Consider the following 24,067-nt stretch of genomic DNA (forward strand, 5'->3'; position numbering starts at 1 on the left):
TTGGGCAGGGTGCTAAGTGGCTGAAAGGACTGGGAGAGGCTTGTGTAAAAGACTGAAGACATGTCTCTGTAAATACGCATGCATCTTTGCACTGCTCTCACTTCACACAAGCTCTCCCCGGCAGAGTCAATAAACTGTTTGTTTTAAGTGTCTCTCTCACTTTCATTCACTCTCTGTATCCCTTGCTTAGCTCTCTGTACCCATGATATGAAACGCCTTTCTCTCGCTCTCGCTCGCTCTGCTCTTTCTCTCTCTGAAGCAGTGCTCAATCTTGCGCTGCAGCGCAACAGGAAGCCGTTTAGAGTATTGTCCCCACCATTGTTCCAGTCTGTTTCTCTCAAAAAGCTTTTATCGCTTCTACTAAGCGCTCTGCTAGCGAAGACACAAAGATTTGTTGACAGTTTGCCGCTGCTAAAATTGCACCCGGGAGGTTCGCACACTTAACATGTGGAACATATAATAAATTAAGAAGAATGAGATGCAAACTTGGATGATGGAGGATGTTCCTGTGAGTGATGACAGCAGGGTCGTGTACCGTGGCAGGGACACTGCAGTTTCCACTTTGTTATCTCAGGGCCCTCACTCGAGATTTCCTGTTGCTCTCAAACTTTTCTTCTCTTCCTTGGAAACAACTGTGCTTTTGCTCTATATATGTGGGGGGAAATAAATGCATTATTAGGGTGAGTGTCACTATGTTCACACTTAAAACATCAGTATGCAGCACAGTGTTGTTATAGGTAACATAATCTCTGAACAAAATATATAATAGGTATCTTAATTTAGCCACTGCATGGTACAACTCGCTTGCCAGAACCCCAGAAACAGTGCTGCGCTATGCAACTTTCTGGCATAGTGTCCCACAGTCCAGTAAGACTATTTGCCATAAACCACCATTCCAAGAAGAAACCACTGTGAAACAATGAAGACAATTTTCAAATTTAAAAAAAAATCTTAAAACTTGAGCCATTTAGTTCAATATAGATTTGAAAGTCACCAATAGCTGCATGCTATTTTAATGTCATCTTAATGTGGGCAGTCCACTGGCTCAGAGAAAAACACTCGTGGTTTTTTGTGCATACTATACTATATGAGTTTGTTAGCAACTTTTATAGAAATACAAAGGTTAAAGGCCTTCACACGTCTAGGGTGATTTTTGTGAGTAACGTTGTTTACACTGTTTTTGTCATGAATACTTACGAATAATACACAAGTATTATGTATCAAAAAGCAACACTTTTTTTGCAGATTTTTCTGAGCTTTCGCACTGCGAATACAGACATCAACCAAGCAAGTTGTGCTAAACAGGTTGGGTTGAGTCTTTATTCATAGAAATAACAAAACAAATGCTCCTTTCATATTAAAAGCCCAAGACATTATGTTGTTTATTCATCACACTAGCGTCACACCTTAAGAGTGAACAAAATACCCCACAAAAAATCCTCAAACTTTTGTTCACCAACAAATCAGTATGGCAATTACAGAGAAGCTCTGAAGTAAATGTTCCAGTAACAAACCATTATTAATTGGATGGTAAGACCTTTAACTTTTTGTCCATAAGACCAAACATAGATTGAATGCGTATGATTTTCCATCACTGGGATTTCTACAGTCTTTTTATACATAATCTAAATATGTAATTTAATATATAGAAAGAAAGAGACAGAGTATACACAACACAGACTCTCACAAGTGGTCATGGTCAGATGGGTGTAAGTGCCCCTTGACCTGTCTTCTCTTGTCTTGTTCGATGCTTAGAGTTTAAGTCTGTTCCTTGACCCTTGCTGGGCTAAGCTGCTTTTTGGATAATCAATGGACATAAGTTAAAGTTAATTGCCATGTCACAATATCACAGACACCATAGACTCACCATTGAGGACAGACAACGTATATGTCTGTGTGTGTGTGTGTGTGTGTGTGTGTGTGTGTGGGGGGGGGGGGGGGGGGGGGGTGTTGTATAAGAGGATTGCAGGGACCAGATGTCTGTGTGTTCAGTTTTGGCTTTAGCCCAGACAGTTTCAGGTCGGACTGGGCTGGGCAAGTTCACAGAAAAAAACAAAATACCACATTTTTATTTTTCTGAAAATTATGCATCTCATTCTATTAGAAGCCATTGTGTTCCACGGTGCTGATAGTAACAGTATGAAAACCATATCATAACAGCTAGAGCATGCATATGTTATCATGGAGCGTTAGAAAAATCCCCCCATAACTTCAAGACAGTGCTACACAGGGAAGCTAGTTTTTTTTCTTCTTTTTTCGCATAACATTACACTATAACCTTTATGTAAATAATTTAAAGTACTACTTGAATTATTCATCAAAAGTGCCTACAAAGCCAAGGGAGTTCTCAATTCCATTTTTAATGTTCATTATTGTTGTGACTAAATGCATTTTTTGTATAAGACGTCACTACATTGGTTTATTGACGCCTGCCTAAATACATAATGTGAATGTATGCAGTCTTCTGCATAAAGATAAGGGCTCATAATGTTGCCATTGTGTCTACATGTTGTGGTTGCACAGTGTACAGTAGAGTAGTGTGAAGCTGCTTATGATGTGGAAAGATATTGTATATAATCTGAATTTCTTCAGTTAAAGGTACAGGTAGTGTTTATGTGCAGATGAAGAAGCTCCTCTGGTTTCGGTCTTGCGTGTCTGTCTTGTGGGGAAGAGCAGCTAAGATCAATCTGGAGGCTACCTGCTCACAAAGCAGAATGTAAGCCTGTGGCTGTCATACTGGAGACAGGGCAGAGACAGAGGATGAGATTTTAAATGTATACTGTAGCAGTTGAGAGGCCACACTGGATATTACAGATGTGCTCCCTATTTAAACCCCCCAAACCTCCAGCCGTCAACTTTGTAACATCCATCATACAGCCCTCCTGTCCTCTCTATGTGATGAGAGATGTATCTGAGGACAGACCTGAGCTGGTTACCACAAAGGATTTGGGACTAGAACTACCTCTTTGGGCCTGTACCTGAGGCTGGAGGCACCCAACTGTAGCAAGCTTTTGTCACCCTGTCACCATCTCTTTTCTCTGTGACTTATGTCCCCTCCGGCATCTTTGGGACTCCATTACCCCTGTGTGTATTGTGGGAATGTCAGGACCTCCCTGTGTGGAGAGCGTGTGTCTCAGATTGATGGGCAGAGGTCTAACTGTGACCTGGCTGACTTTCACTCTCACTCTTATAGAGAGATTTACATGGTGCAGGCATGAGGCTTTTGTGCATTATAGAGAGGATTGTGAGGTCCTTGTATGAAGGGCCTGGGCTCCAGAAATTTCTTGAGATGAGCACTACGTCTCAAAATGAACATAGGTGCACAAAAGGTGAGAAACCATGCGATGATGATCGCGATGATACGTGAAGAAAAAAAAGAAAATGGCGTAGAAATAATGCTCTGGTTATAGTTAGGGTGGTGTGTATTTGTATTGTGCATATGCCTCAACATTAATGAGCCTCAATCTGTTATGACAGAGCAGCTTTGTTGCACTGATGACTTTTGATCTAAAGTTTCAACTCAGTGGGGTTACAGTGTGCAGTTAGGTAAAAATGTAAACCACTAGATTAATACAAACAACATATTCAACATGTTTTTTTGTGGTTGATTCCATACTGTCAAATTCCTATCTTAAATAAGCTTTGAGTTGCCTACTACTCAGCTAATTAGCCTCAAATTGTCAATGGATAGCCTTTTATAACGCAAAGGTAAATGCTAACATAATCAACATCTATATCAGAATTATGTTTTTTTATATTTTTTACTACATAGTTAAACCATGTAAAGCTACCTTTTGGTGTAGTGAAATCCTTTCCACTTCCCTTACGGAGCCTGTACACATCTAGTTGTCAGTTCATTGGGTTGAGAAGGGTAGTGCTTTGTTTTTTTTTCCTCTAGAGAAGAAGTGCAAGGCCCAGAAAAGAGAGCGGAGGCTTTGTAATCACCGTCCTGTCTCTGCCTCTGCATTTCTTAGTCTGTGTTTTCTGTTAGTATTGGAGCTGACAGCCTGTCAGTGGAGGAAGGGCTTTGAACCTGAGGGCTCCTCTCTCTACCAAAGGCTAATCGCTACTTCAGAACAGGGGACTGCCCCTAAACAAACATTTACTGCTGTAAAGACAGGGTCGGCCCCTAACGATGTAGGTCAGCGGGGCTTTTTACAGCAAGCCTTTTATGGAGACGGATGCCAGAGATGGACAAATAGCAGGACATTAGCTGTCAGCGGCACCAGTAGGAGCCAGATCTGGCTGCACTTTAATAGCTGTTTGTTGGTGGAGAGGAAGAGGCTCATAAAGAGGAGACTCTTATCTTCTGTGGACCCTGTGTGTTTGTGTCACACAGCCAAGACTGACCACAATGAAACACAACCAGAACAGTCCAGGCCAGAGAAGAACTGCACTCCATCTGATTATTCTAGTGCATCCTCCTATCTACATGGACCACAGAGCGGGTTAAAATACTACACTGCCACAGGCGTCTTCATATCGTACACCACCGTACATGATTTCTTAACACAGAATATACATCTTCCAGGAGAGTGTAATGTAATGCTAAGATTTTTCTGACAGGATAATCAGTTCATCCAACAAGGCTTTATTTGGTGACAGTGCTGAGGGTCTTTCTCTGCCTGAGGAGCTACGCTCTCCCAGTCCACATGCTCACACCTTTAACGACTTCTTAAATGTCACAGAAATGTCAGGCAGAGGGATAAAAGCAGAGGACCTCCTCATGCTTGCCAGTGATCCTCGGTAGTTTTTACTACGCTACATATGCACTCAGGTGTGGCCCAGATTTCATCGGACGGACCGGTGACATGATTAAATACACTTGCTTCTAAGGAGCCAAGTGAGAAGAGCTCCTTGTCAGTGGAAGAGTTCTGATTGAGCACAGCATGCCCTTACAAATGTATCCTTTGTGCATTCTACTAAGAAGAAAATCATCTATCACATGAGGTTTCATAAACTATAACACTTCAGATTATAAAGCATTCTCTGTAGAGAGCCAACAAGCTCCCTCACTAACAGCACAGTATATTTTTTTCTTTGTTCAGAAAGATTTAAGATCAGTGTAAGTTGACTGTGTATTCCCTACGGAACGGACTACTGCTGTGATGAAATAAGCATCAACTCTGCTCAATTTTCCATTGAGCTAACCAGGCAGCTCATCTCCATTAGTGTTAGTCTAACCAGCTCTGCTCTGGATCTCTGTAGCTGTGATCTCGCCAGAAGCCAGCTGGGCGTTATGAGTGTGTGTGTGTGTGTGTGTGTGTGTGTGTGCGCCTGCACATGCTTGTGTGATTTTGTGAGAGCTCAGTACTCTGAGCCCTACAGCTGTGAGAGATCTGAGTGTAAGGCCATGATGGGGCTCCGTTAAGCTCAACAGCGTGAGCCTGTATCAATTACGCTGCAACAGCGATACGAACACAGCGTGCAGTCTTCAAAGACAAAGACTTATGACCGCCCAGTGTCTCCTCAGTTGCTTTTGGCCACATAGTCAGCTAAATAACCTTCAGACAACTCACACTAGGAGGAAGAGAAGGATATATATATATACAACGATTCAAAACATTATGATAAGCACTTTATTTTTAATTCTGTTCCATAATATACCCTGGAATAATGTGTGTACCTCATCTTTAATTTGCAATTAAATCATTTTAATTGAAAGAGAGATATCATGCCTTGTGACCTGCCTCACCTCTTGGTAGAAAATCTCTGTGGTCCAGTGCTCCTTTGAACATCATATGGATCTAGTTCCCGGGCTGAAGACTAGTGGTATAGATGAGCTATAATCCATGTAGGTCTATCTCTACTTGCAACCTCCTTTATTATACCTTTGTACCTCTATATTCAATACCACTCCAAAGGCAAGCTGATGCCTTTGAGGACTCCACCAAAGTTTGAGAAATTCTGAAGGCAAAACTGTCATGCATAATATGTGTGGTATTTTCCTAGACTCCTGGTTAAGGGAATGACTGCCATATCAGCCAGTCAGCTGTGGACTGTAGCGAGAGAGAGAGAGGGTGTGTGTGTGTGTGTGTGTGTGTGTGTGGTAATGAATGAAGGTAAATGGCAGGGTATGAAGCACTTCCTATCGTAATTTCACACTTGTCAGCTCTTGTGAGGAAACTTCACCTTTACACAAGGATAGCAGAGAATATGTCTTGATGTTGTGGGATAAATTATCTATGCAAAGAATTTCCCTTGCAAATATATCCTATTCTCAATTGTACAAAAAAGGGCAGAATTTACACTCAAATACTAAAGTTTAAAAAACATAGTTTTAGTTGTCAATCCTTAAAAGGTTTACACAGTATGCAATGAAAGCATCATACACGAATAATACAACATATTATTCTAGTATAAGTTACAATGAGTCAAAATCACTTGCAATTTTTGTATAAGTGAATATATTTGTGCCCATAATGAGAGTGTGAATGTGTGTAAGGGAGTGTTGGGGGAGCTGTAATGAGGGCTCTTTATTAGAGACGGATGAAATAGGGGGAAGTTATCATACACATGTACACACACGCCTCACACAACGAGTTGGGTGGTATCTAATTAAATTGTGAGGTGTAGACATGAAGTATAGACACAAGAAATTCATTCAAACTACTTCTTAAACAGCACCTTTACCACCTTGGTAGAATTCATTATGCCTGATGTGGACTATTTTCAGTGATGATCCTTGTGCATTTCTAAGTCAGATCCACATATGGGATGAAAAGCTGCTATCAAGTTGGCCATGATTTTCTCCATCCTAATGTCACTTTTTCTTTATGAAGTTTTGAGGCCGGGCTCAAATTTGCAGCAACAACTGGATACAGATATTGAACATTGAACATATATGAACAGAATTTGTCCACCAGTTTACATTATTAATTTATGGAAAGAAACACCTGTTGAGTATAATTTACTACATTAAAAAAAACGTTTAGGCAGTTTTATGAATTGTTGTATTGTTTAATAAAACCCACATAAACATTTATCCTCAACATACATTTTAGCTGCAGTCTGTTCAAAACCTAACCTCATCCTTAGATGTTCTACATTTACTAACATATAGTGCTTACTTAAAGTTTTGCATCAAATGTAGTGCCAAAGAGGATGCACATTACACATCTGAATCGTTCTCTGCTGGTGCAGCACCATCAGTACAGCTCCTTATATACTGCATGCTTCCTTTTGACGAAAAATAAGCTTCAGTAATTGTCCCATAGATTCCAAATAGAAAAATCATGGACTCATCTTCCTCACTACCCTTGTATTAATTTCAAATACAAGTATAATACAATAAGGATAAAAAAAAGAAGAACATTAATTATGTACAAACCTAAAAAAAGATAAATTGAGTCACCGACACATGTGAAGTTCATCTATTTCATTCTATCTAAGTTAGGGACTGTGAAGGTGGCTCTGAGAGTGTGTTTGAGTGTGTTAGTACGAGAGAGACAGACCAGGGAAAAGGAAGGGGTGAGTAGAGGGAGGATATGAGAGCCTTCTCGGGGGACCTTAAACAAACTGACTAAAGTGGTCCTGTTTTCTGATCAGGCACAGAGAGGAGAACACTTAGCACTGCTGGAGACACTCTAAACAGCCACTGAGGAATTAGCCTGTTACTGGGAAACTTCACGGCTCCTGCACTGGGCCGTGTCCCTGACTAAGTAATACAGAAAATAGAACAGGCAATAAACAGCAACAAACAAATGCATGTATGCACACACCCATCTATCCTCCACCCACCCAACACGTACACAGGTGCATAAGGACATGCTGTATGTATGCCAATAAGCACATTTGCTCACAATAGCTGCTCAAATCAGCACAGATAAACAGGAAAATACACACACACAACACAAGATACCATATGCGCCACGGTCTCTCTGAGGAAAAGCGGTAGATAATGAATGGGCCCCTCACACACTCCAGAAAAGTGTCGCGAGTGACTTGAGACAAGGAAAAATATGTTTTCACTGAGGAAAAGCAATGACCTTATTCCTTCTCCGCGTTCATATACAGTATTCTTTTAGCTGCATCGCCAGGTTTGGCCAAACAAAGATGAGCTTAAATTTAGGCCCCATGATGTCAACACAAACACGGGATAGAAAGTTCATGTTTAATTAGGTGTCCCCCCCATTTCTAAAGTTCATTTCAATTAGTCCCACCTCGGCCCCACTTTCAGGTCTCAGTGATTTGTCAATGCCTCAACTTCTATGAAGCGCAGTGTGGTCATAATGCAGCATGTACATGTGTGTGTGTGTGTGTGTGTGTGAGAGTGTATGTTTTTGCATGTGTGTTACTGTTTATGTTTTGTGTGTGACCTCGACAAAAAAAGACTCCTGTGCCCTTGACATTTCCTTCTTGTTCTTATGATGAATTGCAGGGGTTATTTACTAGTTCATAGGAGGGATTCACAGATCTCTGCTTGGTCCCCAAACACTTGCAAAGGATGCAGAAACATCCATAAAAATAACTACTCAAGGAACTTTTGCCGTCATTCCTAATAACTGGGATAGGCAGAAAATGCTAAATCTACACAATATAACCTCAAATTGTTTAACGACCCAAATATATAACAGTTTAAAAACATTTAAATCTTTATCATATCAGTTTCTCTTTGTGTATGTCTCGTTAGTAGACATTGCATATTACATTTGGAAGTAGTTATGTTTAAAGCTGTTACGTCATGTTTTTTTTCATATAATTTAGATGAGTTTTCTGTTTTTGAAAAGACAAAAAAATTATTAGCATGAAAGTGAAGCAAATTAGCGGTTGAGTCATTGCATGTTGTTTTAATAGCTTTTGTGTGAATGTTTTGCTCTTTTTGTGTGTACTGTGTGTTTTTGCTTGTGAGCCATGTCCAAGACAAATTCCCAATCCCATGTGATTGACAATTACGTTTTTTCTTATTCAAGTGTGGTTACAATTTTAGGTAGCAAAGCAAAAGCATTCTAAATACTGTAAAATGTTTATGTATGACATCAAATATTTCAGATACCTGCAGACTTATCATTCAGAGGTAATATAAGTCACAAGCTTACTGTATATGGGTGCTGTGGTTAGATGGCCTATATGTCCTATGTAGGATCCTGAAGGTGTACTATGTCTGCTCTGTCCATTTCGTGACACCCTCACATAAGCCGATCAATCAGATGTAATGAAACCCATCAGGTCACCTTTGAAATTTATCATTTTTTTGTGTGCGTAAATTGAAACGCCCCATGATGGTATGGAAGCTAAATTTAGATTACCTATATGCTAACATATCTCTACCCCTTCTCCCCTCAGAAAGAAAAGGTGAAAAAAAAGTTTTATGATTATGCTGAGATGCCAGTTAGTGTTTATGTGACATGTAATATCAAAAGCCTGAACTTGGTCATTTGACCACATTTGTCTTGTTCTTCTGTCCCCAGGTATATTGTTTGTAACAGTGTATCTAAATTGTATCCTTAAATTGTTGCACAGTTCTTCAAGAGTAAACGCCTAGAATCAAAAAGTTTTAAAGGTAAACATAATGTTGTTTTGTTGGTCATCAGCAAATAAAAATTGAGCAATCACCTGACTGTTTGACTTATCGCTTTTACTCTGTGGTGTGTTCCTCTCTGTGTGTTTCTGCCGCTCGCAGAGGTTTGAGGTGCTTAGCATCTCTTGTTTGCACACAATCCGTCTGTGATTATTGCCCGCTCCAGGCTTCATGCACAGTGATGCGCCTTTTCACAAAGCAGCTTCATTTGCATAGATTTTGCCAAGAACCTCTCAAATCTTAAGGAGTGTGCTTAAAGACGAGTTAAAGATGAGCAATCATGACGACAAATCGCCTTGTTTGTGTTAAAGGCAGGCAATATCAGTATCAGCTGAACTAGCTCTTCAAGTCATAGATGGCATGCAAAGCATCTTATGAGTTTGTTTTAATGTGGATAGAAAGATTTCCAACCCTTTAGTGGATTTTCCACAACAGTAAAGGTTTTTTTTTAATAGTCAGGCCAAACCTGTGTAACTGCAATCAAGGTCCAACTATACGGTTCATTTTCTGCAGATGGCGCACAAAAAGTCCTTATTCAAGCATTTGCAAAGAAATAAGCTTTTCTTATGTGTTTGTTGATTTGTTTATTTATTTCTTTATTTTGTTGTTGTCATTTTTTTCTGCTGAACACAGCTGCTTGGGCCCCACCATGCAGAAAGGCCCAATATGGCTCTGTCTGTAAATCGGAGTCCGGGGGCCACAAGGCAGAAAACAGGGGAGAACCACCCGGCGAAATTTAGCGCACGATGGCTCCCAGCGGGCATCATTTGGGGACCAGAGAGATTCTTTTTCCTCCTTCTCTCTTTTCTTTTTCCTGCATGGTGAGCAGGTTGGAAAGCTCAACCCTAACATTGCTGCTGACACAACCACTCAGGGACGGCTGTAACAGCTCTCTTAGCATGGCACCTGTTATTGAGCCGTCAGAGAGAGAGAGAGAGAGAGAGAGAGAGAGAGAGTGTGAGAGTGTGTTAGAGAGGGAGGGAGAACAAGGACGGGAGAAGGAGGTAGGTGTGCAAGCAGGAAAGAGTGAAACTCAATTGTAATTTCAGGGCTGTCACAGTTCTGAGAGCCGCTAATTCCTCTGCCGTATCGGTGAACGGACGTATTCAAATGCCTCTCTGTGCTGAGACTGATCTCTTCCCTCACTGTCCAGACTACTTACATTTATACATTACGAAACAGAAGAAATGAACTGATTATAATTAGATTTGCATCAGGTTAATTTGTAAACAGAGAGCGGAGTCTGTTTCTATATGGTGGTCACACTTCTGCTCCCTCTATTTTGTTGTGCTTCTCTGGTTTAACACATTTTCTTCCCACCGTCTCTGTTTTAATGCAACTGAAATTACTTGGACAATCCGGTGTGCCTTTTATGTATCTCTTTATCATTTGTCTTCTTCCACTGATTTTGGATTTTTTTTAAATGATTCATAATGCTTTCATCAAACTGATAATGATTATAAAGAGTCCCCAAGTGTTACCAAGATAAATGACCTACAGTATAGTAAAAGATGAGGTACAAATAGAAGATGTAATGTTTTCAGTATGGTGGTTTTTTCATTATGATTTATATTCTTTTGAGACGATACCAGGAAAAAGGATGGAGATATTTAAAAGATACAAATACTGGTAGAAACAAATACTAACAAACATGGGGGAACAAAAGAAAGAAGGAAAACCACTCCGGTTTATTTTCTCTCTCAGCCAATCTTCAGAGGTGCACGGCTGTCCATTCAAGCAAAGCAGTGGCATTCCTCTGCAGAGCAATCAAAATGGATTAAACCAACCACGCTCCAGCTGCCTCCACGCAAATCAGATATGCCTGTGATGATGATAATCAATCCATAATAAAATAACACAACATAAATCTGATAGTGTTGTTCCAACAATTTTAATAACATAGATTTAAATATTGCCATGTGCACTGGAGTGATTTATTGAGGAAAAAGTGCTATCAAGCTTATATACACTCCGTTTCTGGTGGCCCGCCAATAATACCATTAACTGCATTGTTCAAACTCATTATGTGATGAGAAACACAATAATAATCGCAGGACTACAAACACACAATTCCTCCCATTGAGCTAATCACTTTTGCTACCATTATTAGTCTCTCTTCCTCTCTCTCTCTCCCTTCTTGCTCTCATGCTCACTTCATCATAAATCCTGGAAGAGGAAGGTGTATAAATCCCTAGTCCTGAATTAGTATTGTAATTTCTGGTATCTATGCATGCTTTGCCAGCGCAGACCTCAGAGTTATTAATCTGGGGGGACAGGTGCCATAGAAACAATATGCTGAGCGGTTGGCCTGTATACTGGGCCGACCCCACCCGTGCCAAAGCCCTCAGTGCATTCAATTACAATTACAAGAAATGGACTGAAGCCCAGCTTTAGTGAACATAAAAAAGATGAAAGCTGAAGGGATTTTATATGTTTCATCAATACATGTTTAAATTGAGTTTTAGTATATAACATTTATATATTTAGATAGATTAAAATATTTTATAAAAGTTAATGAAGAATGGACACATTGGCTCTTCTGAATAATCAGAGAGTCTGAGTTGTTTGGCGTCCCACAACGTGTGATATCGTGTGGTTTACCACCTCTCCAATAGAAAAGCTGTTACGCCGCGCATATGGTCCACTGACAAACATGACAGATGAAACACTTTGTTTGCTTTTGTTTAAGCACCGGCTCTTCTCCTAATACAAGCCTTTTAAGTGATCAAAAAGGCCTGGTGATATTTGATGTTGTCTGCGGAGAGAGGGGGGAGGCAAAGGAAATGTCATCCGGTGAAATACAGCTCCAGTCCTCTGTCACACAGTGCAGTGTCTGCTGGGAAATAATCTGACATCTTGTGCTCGACACATCCAGGCGATGAGTAGAGAAGGAGGCATGGAGGGGGGAGAAGAGATGGAAGGGAAGAGAGTGATGGGACAAAGAGGCGAGGGGGAAGAGCGAGGCAGAGGGAAGTGGGAGTGTGAGCGGCAGAGTGAAAGGAGAGAGAGGACGCAATCAATTCAGCAGCCCCGTCTCCATCATGTCATCGCCTGTCAGCATAGATTTAAGAATAAAGCTTTTGAGAGACCTTCCAGTGCTACAGTCTGATCGATGCTCTGGCAACGTTGGCCCAGATGTCACTGACACGCATCACACGGCCGCTCAGAACACAACTTCACCGTCACCACCACATGACTGGGAACTACCAGAGACCCCTGCCCTGAGTTTATACTGGGACACGGCACACTTTCCAAAGGCCACAGTTCTGTCTTGTATCCCCATGCATACTCCTCCGCACTCCACAGAAGTTATTAACATTGTGCCCATAACTTGAATATGCCAATCGGGATGGAAAACTGGAAGTGCATATGGGCAAGACCATTAGAGAAAACAGAGAGGCAAAGATGAAGATATAGTGACGGGGTGAATAAATCGAGTCATTAAGCATGTGTGTGTGAGAGCCTGGCTCCCATATGACGGTGTAGGGTGGCAGGATGCTTCTGCTGCCGTTTCCCCGTAAACAGACAACAGATTGGCTCGTTTGCCTCTCTCCTCTGGGCAGCTTTTGCCTCCTGCTTTCTGGGGAACATTTAGGACCTTCCTCCCCTCGGTCTCTGAAGAGAGTCCTTCTTGTGCTGTAATTTCAATTTGTAGCATGGCTTCTTTTAATTAATCTACACCACTGTCAAGTGTCAAACTGTAATGTTGAAAGCAGATCTTAGCCAATTTAGTTTATAAGTAGCTGTGATTCAAATTTTGACTGATTTAATTAAAACTTTTCACTAATCACAATGTTCTAAATAATTTAAAAAGTGTTTAAGTCAAAGAGCTGTATGCAAGTTTATTGCTTGGCAGTTGCTCTCTTTTTCCTCACTTTCCTCAAAGGAGAAAGCTACGCACCACTTTTTTTAAGTAAATCTATCCTGCGTCCCTGTTAAAAAAAACAAAAAACAGATGAGTCAACTACCAAACGGTTTCCTTTGTTGTGTCTCTTCATGGTGCAAACACTCACAATGTTGATTGTTTTATTCTATTAAATAAAAAAAGGGTTTGACAATTCAAACAACATTTTCCTAAAACCAGCAGGACATTTCTATCCTAAAACTGGCTAAAATGTAAATAAAATTCCAGACTCAAATGTGAATACTTGTGGCTTCTTGCTGACACAGCCGTTTAGGACATTTGCCATCAGGTCCGACAGTTTCCCCTCACTGACTGCTGTCAACTAGCAGGTGGAAAAAATGCCATTGAAATGAACTAAGACTATTAAGACGTGTATATGTGGATAGGGTGATTACATGTGCCATCTTAGAGGGTAGCACATACAACTGAAAGAGCTGTAAGTAACAGCAGTGGCAAGCTTCTCTGTTCATCTTTTTCCGCTACATTTCTGTTACAAATGCGTGTGATTTTTAACAAAGAAAATACTGCTTTAAACACATATTAGATTATTTGGGGCGAATACAAAAAAAACAAACTTGTCAAAAACATTACATTTCTTGGTCTTATAATGATGAAAAGTTAGTGCTAAAATCATGTCTGCCAGCAGAGTGGAACAAATTCTTCTCTGGCTAGCGGAAAAAGAAAACCACGGTGATTCCATCTCTGCAGCACAGATGGGAAAATCTACCTCTGAGTTCAAAACCTTATGAATATCTATTAAAAAAAAGACAATACAGTTCCGTAGATGAAACAGAGATAAAACTGGTTCTTTTTTCCTCTCATTGTTATTTTTACTCAACTGCCTTTACTTCCTTTTCGTCAATCCTCTACAACCCTCTCACTCTGTCTTGTCTTTTGATTTCAGTGCGGAGGGCAATCGTTACGTGAGTGATGGTACCCATCAGTGTAGTGCATGTGTTGTAAAACTGTCAGCCACTGACAGATTGACTGAGATGTTCCACCCTTCGATCACTAGAGGGAGAAAGATACAGAAAGAAAGACATGCAGAGAGAGAAAAAAAATGAGACAAAACAGGTGCATTTAGGGAGTCATGTTTTATATTGTTTTGTTCTGTGAGCGCTGATCAAATCTGGCATCAAACTAAAAACAGTAAAACAAACGTGGTTGGTTTTAAACTAAATGCAAAAGACTGATATGTAGAGAATGAGTGTTCCCGTGTAATTTCCAACAGCTGTTGATTCAAAGGGAAAAACTTTATTTGGTCCAGATGGTCCCAGTCAGTGGCAGAATGAGAGAGTTGACTTCATTGGCTCCAGCCATGTGTTTTTCCTCCTGATAGAAATTAAAATGGTCGTTCGTTTGTCACCGCTCACTACACAGCTTAAAATGTAGCAATGAAACGTTCCTTGGCGATAATGCACCATAATTACTCAAACGCCTGTTCTTTATCTGCAGCAGAGGGAGGACAGAAGGAACATTTTCCTCAGATGAGATTTTAAAACACTTGCAAAAGACGAAGCACACAGTCAAACGTATTGTTCATTTTGAGGCGGAGAAAGACTGTCATCTTCTTTCTTGACACAACTGACAATCCTTGTGTTATGTGACCTTTTTTATTGTTTTACAGGAACATAGAGGAGAGTTTGAGCATGGTGAAGCAAGTATCAGGGTGTGATAAATGTATTTATTTTAGCAGTATGATGGATATTGATCTCCTCAGCGACTCCTCCACAGGCTAACATTATGGGACCCTGAAACGGAAGAGAGTGGGCGGCTCTCTACTACACATCTAGACATCTCACACCTCACAAATGAGGTGAAAAACACACTATTGCGGAGGTGTGGAAAGGTTAACAGTGGCCTCTGACTGCCAGTTCAACATAAAATCTGTCATTTATCGGAAATATAGTAAGAGCGTCTCAGCAGTCACCGTTACGGAGATGAAAGACCGAAGCATGACAGGAGTTGAGTCACGGGAGTGACGAAACTGACACAGAGCAGAAAATATATCCACATGCTTTTTTTGTTTTTTCAAGGCTGCGCTGCACATCCAAAGGCACACATGAGTAGGCTGGAGAGGTACGGGCATGTAAAACTGAGGCTGTGACCTGTGGTTGTTTGACTCAAACATCTACTACAACATCCTCTTCCCTGTAGCGCCGCATCAACCGTGTGTGAGCGCTGCACAGTGAATCATGCAAGGAGATATTCTGCATGTTTGATTGTGAGTGGCCTAGACTCGGCCGCAGGCCGAGGCCAGTCATAATGCTTCGTGAGAAATATCGCAGGCACTCGTTTTCAGCTCAGTTTCCCTTCTGTATTCTTCTTCTGATCTTACCGTCTTTGTCAACAGCGCTGAACCTTTCCGTGTCCAAACGTTGATAGATGATTCATTAAGATTTTCCTTATGCCTGCTGAACATGTCTGCTGCAGAGGTCTATGGACTGTAGTATCTGTCTCTTTTCTTTTAATTTGCCAGGGCACAAATTAATAAAAAGTAAAACAGGTAACTTCTGTTCACTTTTATATTGAAGTTACTATGCAACTCTAGAAAGTGTTTTTATTAAAAATGTATTTACATTTAGGTTTTTATTTGTAACTATGGAACAATTACTAAACTAATTAAAACACAGAACAACGATAAAAAAACATAGCATAGAGCGATCATTTTCTACTGAATACAAAGCATCTGTGGACAAAATGTAACTAGAGAACAATGAAAAACTAATCCATTTTGCCAGATAAAAAAAGACATCCTATAATTTACAAAGAAATTAGATTTTATGTCCTTTTTAAATCTTAAGTGTTTTAACAGTATATTCGTCTCCATAATCATGCTGAATACCTGTTTAAAGCAACTGGATGAGAAAAAAGTGTTTGTGCTTTTTTGCAGGTGTGAAATGTAACTAAACAGATTTTATGGAACTACATCAAACAATCTCAGTAGAGAACGAGCTCTGTTTGCACTCAAATAAAAACATTAAACACAACCAAAAAAGGACGGAGAGAGAAAAACATTAGTCTCATTCGAGCTGTTCAACAATTGTCACTTCACTGTGTTTGGCTGTGCAGTGACTGCTAAACGGCTGCATATTGTGAAACACTAAATGAGTGCGGTGCCGCTCTCATTGCGGCTATGTCTATAAACACAGGATCTGATTGGGTAATCGGCTTCTCAACAATGGTCTCTTCAGCAAATGTACCTCAGTGAACTGAAAGGCTTCAGAATAACCTCAAAGTATCCACGGAGATAAGATTAATGGGGGCATTGTACACAGCAGACATGCAGGTGTAGAGCGCTAAAGTCCATCATAATAAGTAATATCTGTAATGATTGGTGATCATTTTGGGCTTGCACAGAGTAGGAATGTGTTTGATGAGAGTTTCTGCCACTATCCGCTTCACTTTAAGGGAAAATGAGGGATTTACAGAAAGTCAGTCAGCAAGCAAAGTTAAATTCTCCCTGCAGTGTTGCAGAGTCACACTTGACCCTGTCCCATGTCACTGAAGACATTAATAACACAACAATATGTGGATGTATGTATACATTTACTGTTTAAGTGAACTCCAAACAACAATAATGGTGATCTAGAAAAAGAAGAAAAAAAACTATGTGGAGAAAAAGAGGAAAACAATCACCGTATGAAATTTCTGTCAGCAAAGAACAATCGATTTATAAAAATAAATCGATTGTTAAAAAAACCAAAAAAAAAAACAACCTACATCCATGTGAACTAATATGTTGTGTGTATTTGGCATCAGCTACTGAACTTCAACACCAACAGTCTATTATTTTGTGAAAGGATCAGCTGGAGATCAGCGTTTTAGTTCTATTTCTATATTACTGAGTTTATACTATGTCTCAGCTACTTCAATTAAAATGGTAAAAAGTAGAAGTTAAGTTCTCAAGAAAAAAATAGAAAATATTACTAAAGAACTATGCAAATCACAGTAAGTCACAACTATTTCTAATTCACTCCTTTAAAGCCGCACGTATTGTTAATATTAAAAGCATTTGCATTATTGGTTCTTTTCTTGTGTGTGCATGTGTGTGTGTTTGGATGTGTGTGTGTGTATGTGTGCGTGTGTGTGTGTGTGTGTGTGTGTGTGAGTGTGTGAGTGTGTGTGAGTATAGCTGAGATAAATAGGATAGAGAGAGGCTATGGGCAGATGAAGCACGACCATTTGCATCTCAGGAAGTGCGTCAGCCACACGGGACAGTCCCAAGACTAAGAGCCTTAGTGCTTCTATGCCCTATTTTAAACACACACGCACACGCACACGCACACACACACACACACACACACACACAGTATACAGACATACCGTTGAGAAATATTAGCATTACTGAAACACCTCTATGAGGCACTGAATGAGGTGGTTCGAGAATGTATTGTCTCAATTCTATAAATGGAGAACATATTTCGAGGACAGTATACTGTTCAAACAACAGACCGTATCTAAGTCATGTCTGAAAGCTACATATTTCTTTATTCTTTTATTTTCCCATTATGTTATGTTATCCGTCTTCCTCTTCCAGTAATATTGCATTAGATTTCCAATACTCGTGGTGTGTTTTTCCATCTTTCACAGATCAAGACTTCATGTGCTTTTTAGATGGAAAATTATCAATACAACATGAAGCATCAGCGAAAAAGCAGTGACACATTGCCAACATGTTTTTGTTCCCGGTGCCAGCATCAATAATTCAGCCACTAGCTCATAACTTTATTTTCAATGCATAATTGAGGCCAACCAATGTTTTCTTCGGCCATTTATACGTCGAGCAATTTTTAAACAATAAGAGGAGCGGTCCATTAAGCTTTTAACATCTCTTTTCCATAGTCCAGTAGATGGCTGGAAAGCATGGACAGTGGGGCCTGTTTTACTCTCTTTGTGCTCAGTAATGTAGGGCGTGTTGTCAGGTGTTTTCACTCCGCAGTCGCAGCTTCTGTAAGCATGAAAGTCTTAAAATGATAACTGTGGGAAAGCTGTGGTGAGTAAGTGAAAAGGTGTAGACTCCACATTTAAAAAGTGTGGTTTGGAAAGGAAGGGGTCTTCAGGGTGAGGTGAGGTTTCTGTACCTGCATCTGTGAATGTGCTTATACGTCAACAGTGTGTGTGGGTATGTGTGCATTGCAGAATGCTACTTTGAAGAACATATCCTCCTTCCAGTGACTCATTATACAACCTGATTACATTTCTCATTTTCTTTGTACTACTGCTTAATAAATATTGATTTACTATTTTAATTACATGTTAATCTCAAAACACATAGGTGCCAAGGTTATGACTCTCTCAAGCCATACTGCAAATTTCCTGTTTGCAAATATCTGTTGAGGATGGCATCCTGAGAGGGCTATAAAAGTGAATAGCAATCATTAAACAGAGACTAGCTGTCTACAATATCTGCACAAGTGTCAATATTAAGTACACAGGTCAACCTAACTACTAATCAATTATTTGTTATCTTTCATTTGCATCAACAATAAAAGAAATTCTTCAAATAAGGGGGATGCATTCCATCCATATTTTATGTCCATTTCTTTGTCATCTGAAAAGAACAAAATCTAATTTAAGAGTTGACAAGTTTTTATTCAAATTACGTTTTAATAGTTTCTATTATTTTTGACAGATTGGATAACCAGGCTAAAGACCTGTAACAGCGGCTGTATGAATCTAACCTCCTCATATGGTGCTTTAAGAATAGGAGCCTCAATGCAGCCTAAATTGTTCATGTTAAATGTTATGACTTTCCTAATCTGCAATCTCAGGTTGACTTGAACTTGGACTTTAAATTGACAAAATGTTTCTTGGGATAAAACATATCTGAATTCATGATTATCAAATTAATTTAGATATCAACCGTCTATGTTCTGTAGCTGTGAAGTGCTTGCTATCGCCATACATAATTATTTCCCAAAGTGATTGCTTTGTGAAGCATAACTTACCAATACACCAGAGGGGGTTTTTCAGACTTCTTAGGAAATGGAGCCCAAGAGTGTTAAAATGGGGGCAAATAATGGAGCAGATCATTGGGGCTATTTTCTTCTTTCTGCAAATTGCTTTATCTCCCATTCACATTGGAATATGTCATCATAAGTCATTTGACAGCAGCGTATTAAGGAAGGATCATACACTTAGTGTTGAATCTGGTTATTAACTATAGGTGAATAAAGAATTTTTTTTTTTCTGTTCCGCACATATTGGGGTTTACAAGTACCACAGGGAAACCTTAAAAATAACAATGCACACGAGAAAAAACAAAGTGATCTTGGTTCACAGCAGGCCATCATGCCATGGAGACCGGAAGGTTTTATTCCACCAACAGACTACACTTTCTTTAAAGTTGTCATCATCAACCTTTGCCTCAATCACATACTTAAATTAATTCAAACCATGTAAAGTATGTAATATGTTCACACTATGAAATTGACAACAACTTTAAAAAGCCAGTGTGCATAAAATTGCTCCGTTTTTGAGTGTAGACAGAGGTGAATCAGCCCCTGTGATAGCTTGGAATAAATACACAACAAATGTACGTTTTAAAATTGAAACTATCGAAACAAGTATTTCTGTTTTCTTGTATACTATCAGGGAAAGCATAACATACAGTATACTTTATTGAAATATAATTCTATGAATACCTGCAGACTTTTGGACCATATTATAGTTGCTTGCTAAAAGGCTATACTTCAGTAATGAACCTGAAGAGTTTAGTATGCCCCCCCTCCATCCTTTCAGCCTTGCTCCCTCCTTTTCTATTGCAACTGCTTTTTCACTCTCATTCAAACATTTCAAATCCTTCCATCACAAAGATATATTGAAACTGAGAATGCATTAGGATGATTGGGAGGCTGAAATCTTAAAAAATAAATACTTTTCTTTTTTTGCAGGGAAAAGCTGTGAGTGAGAAACAATAAACAACATAATTTTAATCTCATCTGGGCTAAACAAAATGGACAATGGAGTGTGAAATATTTACTTTAGATAGGAGTGTGTGTTTGGGAATAATCCATGCAGCGTGTTGTGTTTGTATGGTTTGTTCCTGACATCAAGGTTGCTGGTTTAATTGAGCTTGTACTGGACCCAGGTCTGAGAGAGCAGGCAGAGGAGCATCGATAAACTATGAAATGGTTCCAATATGGCCAATCGATGAGGCTTTGTGAGCAGCTCCCTTGGGGCTTTGATTTTCCTTTCAAACAACAAACCAGGATCTCTGCTCTTCAAAGGCAAACTCCATCTTTGCTGTTATTGTTGTTGTTCCTTCCCCAATGTTTGAGTGATGTCACTGAGGTCGATGTTATCCATGTCCATAAAGGCTCTCCCACACTTGAATCACCCGGGAGACGGCTTCTGTTGGTCTGCGCAACGGTAACAACAACCAATAAAGGTCAATCTCCCATGGTAATGGCCAATTGGGTTTGTTCCCATTATTGGCTCTCTGATCCGTGGTCAACAGATGGAGAGCTGGCATCACTGACACAAGTTACACTCCAACCTTAAAGAGGCTCAGCTCTGTCTCCAAGCGCGGTTGTGTGATTCCACTCTTTCTCCCCCTCAGCTTGTACTGGCCAGTACATCACTCCATCATGTGCAGCTCCTGTATAAGGAGACCCGTCGCAGTAGCGTCACACGAGCGCTGCCAGTGTGGGCTAACCGTCTAACCATTTCAGCTAATTGCCTCATTAATGATTCACCGGTGTTAGGCGGCTCTAGCACTTCGCTGTGGGGAGCAAATTGTTCTGATTGGTTTGCCTCTGTCAATTATTGATGAGGCAGTGAGCTGAAGTGCTAACACCTGGCTTTGGAGGTCCAAATGGCCCTGCATTCCCATCACATACTCAGTTATCACACACCCTGGGACCACATTCATTCTTGAAGGGCTGGAGTCTTGACTGTTGGTGTTCTCTGAGAGTGGATGTAGCATGCCCCGGGGCAATGGCTGTGATCTCAGTTGTTAGGATATTAGCTCATAGAACACGGCTCACTGCTGTGCAAAGGTGGACAAAACACGGACATATAGCTTGTAGTGACTTGTGCTGAAAGTGGTGAGAGGCACACAGAGACAATGTCACATTAGAGGGGCCACTGAGAAAGGGTGTAGGGATACAAATGTTTGTGTGTGTGTGTGTGTGTGTGTGTGTGTGTGTGTGTGTGTGTGTGTGTGAGAGAGAGAGAGAGAGAGATGACACCACAAATAACAGTAATATTGGAAATAACCTGATAATAATTTAATAACATTTTTATCTTTTACCAACACATTGCACAAGTTGTCTCTAGCTCTATCCTTGCCTTTGGGAAAAATAAAATTATGTTGTGAATATAAAAATTAAACATCTTATGGCTAATAAATAACACCTTCTTTGGACGAATTGAGTGTATACGACTGGGATAATAACTTCAGATTTTACAGGCCTGAGTGGAGCTGTAACGGTATGCAATGCGATGTCAATACTTGCTTTGTTTATGGAGATTCATAATGGGGGCAGGCTAGGCACCTTTACTGTAGGGTCATGTAATTGGATCTCTAGTAGATAGTAGCTGAATTCCACTATAGTCTCTGTGTCTAATGGCCCACCCACAATGTGCTCCTTCTGGATACATGAATCATCTTTACACAGTGCACAAGCTGCGGAGGGGTCCCACCAAATTTTGTGTATTTCATGACACAAAAACAATAAAAAATTGTAATTTTGTGAATAAAATAAAGAGAATAAAATAGGAAGAGGTAGACATGGAGTAGACTCATCCACACTGAACTTACTCGTCTCTCCTTGGCCTTAATTAAAGCTGATTAAAGAGTCACCCCCCATGCTGACGCCACTGTCACTCTGAATCTAAGCCAAGTGGGCTTGCCATGTACACTCACAGGGTGGTCATTCTGCCTTTGTTTTTACATCGGCACAAGTGACAGCAGAGCCTATCCCACCCCCAAATACAGTTGCTGTGACTCACTGTTTGTCACCATAAACTCTTGACTGGGGAACCGAGTTTAGACAAGGGTCCAGCTCACAATGTGGACTTTAGTCACTGCCTCATGGTGCACTTTGTGTGTGTGCGTGTGTGTGTGTGTGTGTGTGTGTGTGTGTGTGTGTGTGTGTGTGTGTGCGTGTGTGCGTGCGTGCATGGAAGCACTACACTAAGGTGTAAAGTGGGAATTGTGGTCTGTGTCACTTTAATGACTTTTTTTTCTTTTCTTTTCTTGCCCAACCCCTCATCTCTTCCCTCTGTATTTCTCTTTCTGTTAACAGAACCCAACAACAGAGCAGTGATGACATCAGAGCGGCTGACCAATCGTAGGAAGACACCTACAAAGCACAACATTCAAAAATGACTTCACTAAAAAACAAACAAGACAAGACCCGCTGAGATCCCTCGAAATCCCTGCAGTGAAATTCTTGAGAGCCTCTTACGCTCCCCTTTCCCTCCCTGAGATTTTACTCCCAGCTTTTTTCTACAAAACACCAAAAAGAAAAAAAAAGGACAAACTCATATTAATGAGATGGTTGACAATGTCAGATAGATACATTTGAAGGACTATTTTCTCTTAGGTGGGAAGATCATTGATGCATGCCTCTGTAAATAGATCATAATAAAACCCTATTCTTATTCCTAATATAGAAAACATAACAAGTCGCTCTCACCAACTTCATAAACCACCATGACTGTGGATAAAGTACTCATGGTTCAATATTTTCCATATGAAGTCAGTTTTCTTCTTACCTCCTCAGAGACCATGTAATTATCATTTCCAATATAATTTCTCTACTCTTGGGAGTTATTTGGACTGTAAAAATTGTACTTCCTACTCTTCTTATTCTCTTTACATAACGGCCTAGTCTTCCTCTTGAATATCCACACTAGTACATGTAAATAGAGATAAATGAAGACAACAGCATGGAACAGACTATAGTGTTTATTTACCACTCCCCTAGTAGAACACAAATCTCAATACATGGATATTTCGAGCAACCTTTTAAAAAGTTTAACATACTTCTGATAGTTATTAATATAGTCCCAGGTGTCTGAACACTGAACACTTGTATTTAAATAGATGCATAAAGGCATTAGCTATAGATAATGTTATTATTTGACTACCGTACAAGGATTTTAAGGCAGCAGTTCCTTTGGTATCATCAATCTGTTCCATCAGGAAACAAACGGTCAAACTGAAGAGGAAAAGACCAAACCCACGAGTCTACCTGGGCATCGCTAAATATTATTTTTTTATATTCTATTATATAATATTATTTAATTTTTTTTCCTATCCCTACCTATTTATTCTCTTCCATTGCAATAATTGCCCTCTCCCTCCCCATGTGTGGGTTGTAACTGCTGTAGTGCAGCTGCTGTCAGCCTGAGAGCACCAACTTTTTTTTAGGATTGTTTGAAACGGTGCTTCGACCCTGAGCCTACACATGGGACAAAAGAACACCTCATTGATTGCAATGTAGACATAAGGACCCTCCATCTTCTATGGACTACGAAGATAACCAAATGGACTGACATATAATATGCCACGCCAATGAAGGTACAACTTCATAGGGTACCCCGTCACTGGTGAAGACAGAAAACCTTTGCATGGACAACAGGGAAAATACCAGGTTGTTGAACACCTCATCTCCACCATCGTGCATCCT

General features: G+C 40.1%; 1 protein-coding gene across 1 annotated transcript in view; it reads left to right on the top strand.

The window, feature by feature from the left end:
• mafa (MAF bZIP transcription factor a) overlaps positions 1-23,389 on the top strand; it is a 67,921-nt gene extending 44,532 nt beyond the window's left edge. The window contains exon 3 of the mRNA XM_068730984.1: positions 22,679-23,389. The gene's annotated coding sequence lies outside the window, so the exon portion shown is untranslated. The remainder of the gene's footprint in view (positions 1-22,678) is intronic.
• The last annotated feature ends 678 nt before the right edge of the window (positions 23,390-24,067 follow it).

Source organism: Cebidichthys violaceus, unplaced genomic scaffold, assembly GCF_023349555.1.
Source record: "Cebidichthys violaceus isolate CVI_PGR_0920_01 unplaced genomic scaffold, fCebVio1.0.p SCAF_5, whole genome shotgun sequence".
Lineage (NCBI taxonomy): Eukaryota > Metazoa > Chordata > Actinopteri > Perciformes > Stichaeidae > Cebidichthys > Cebidichthys violaceus.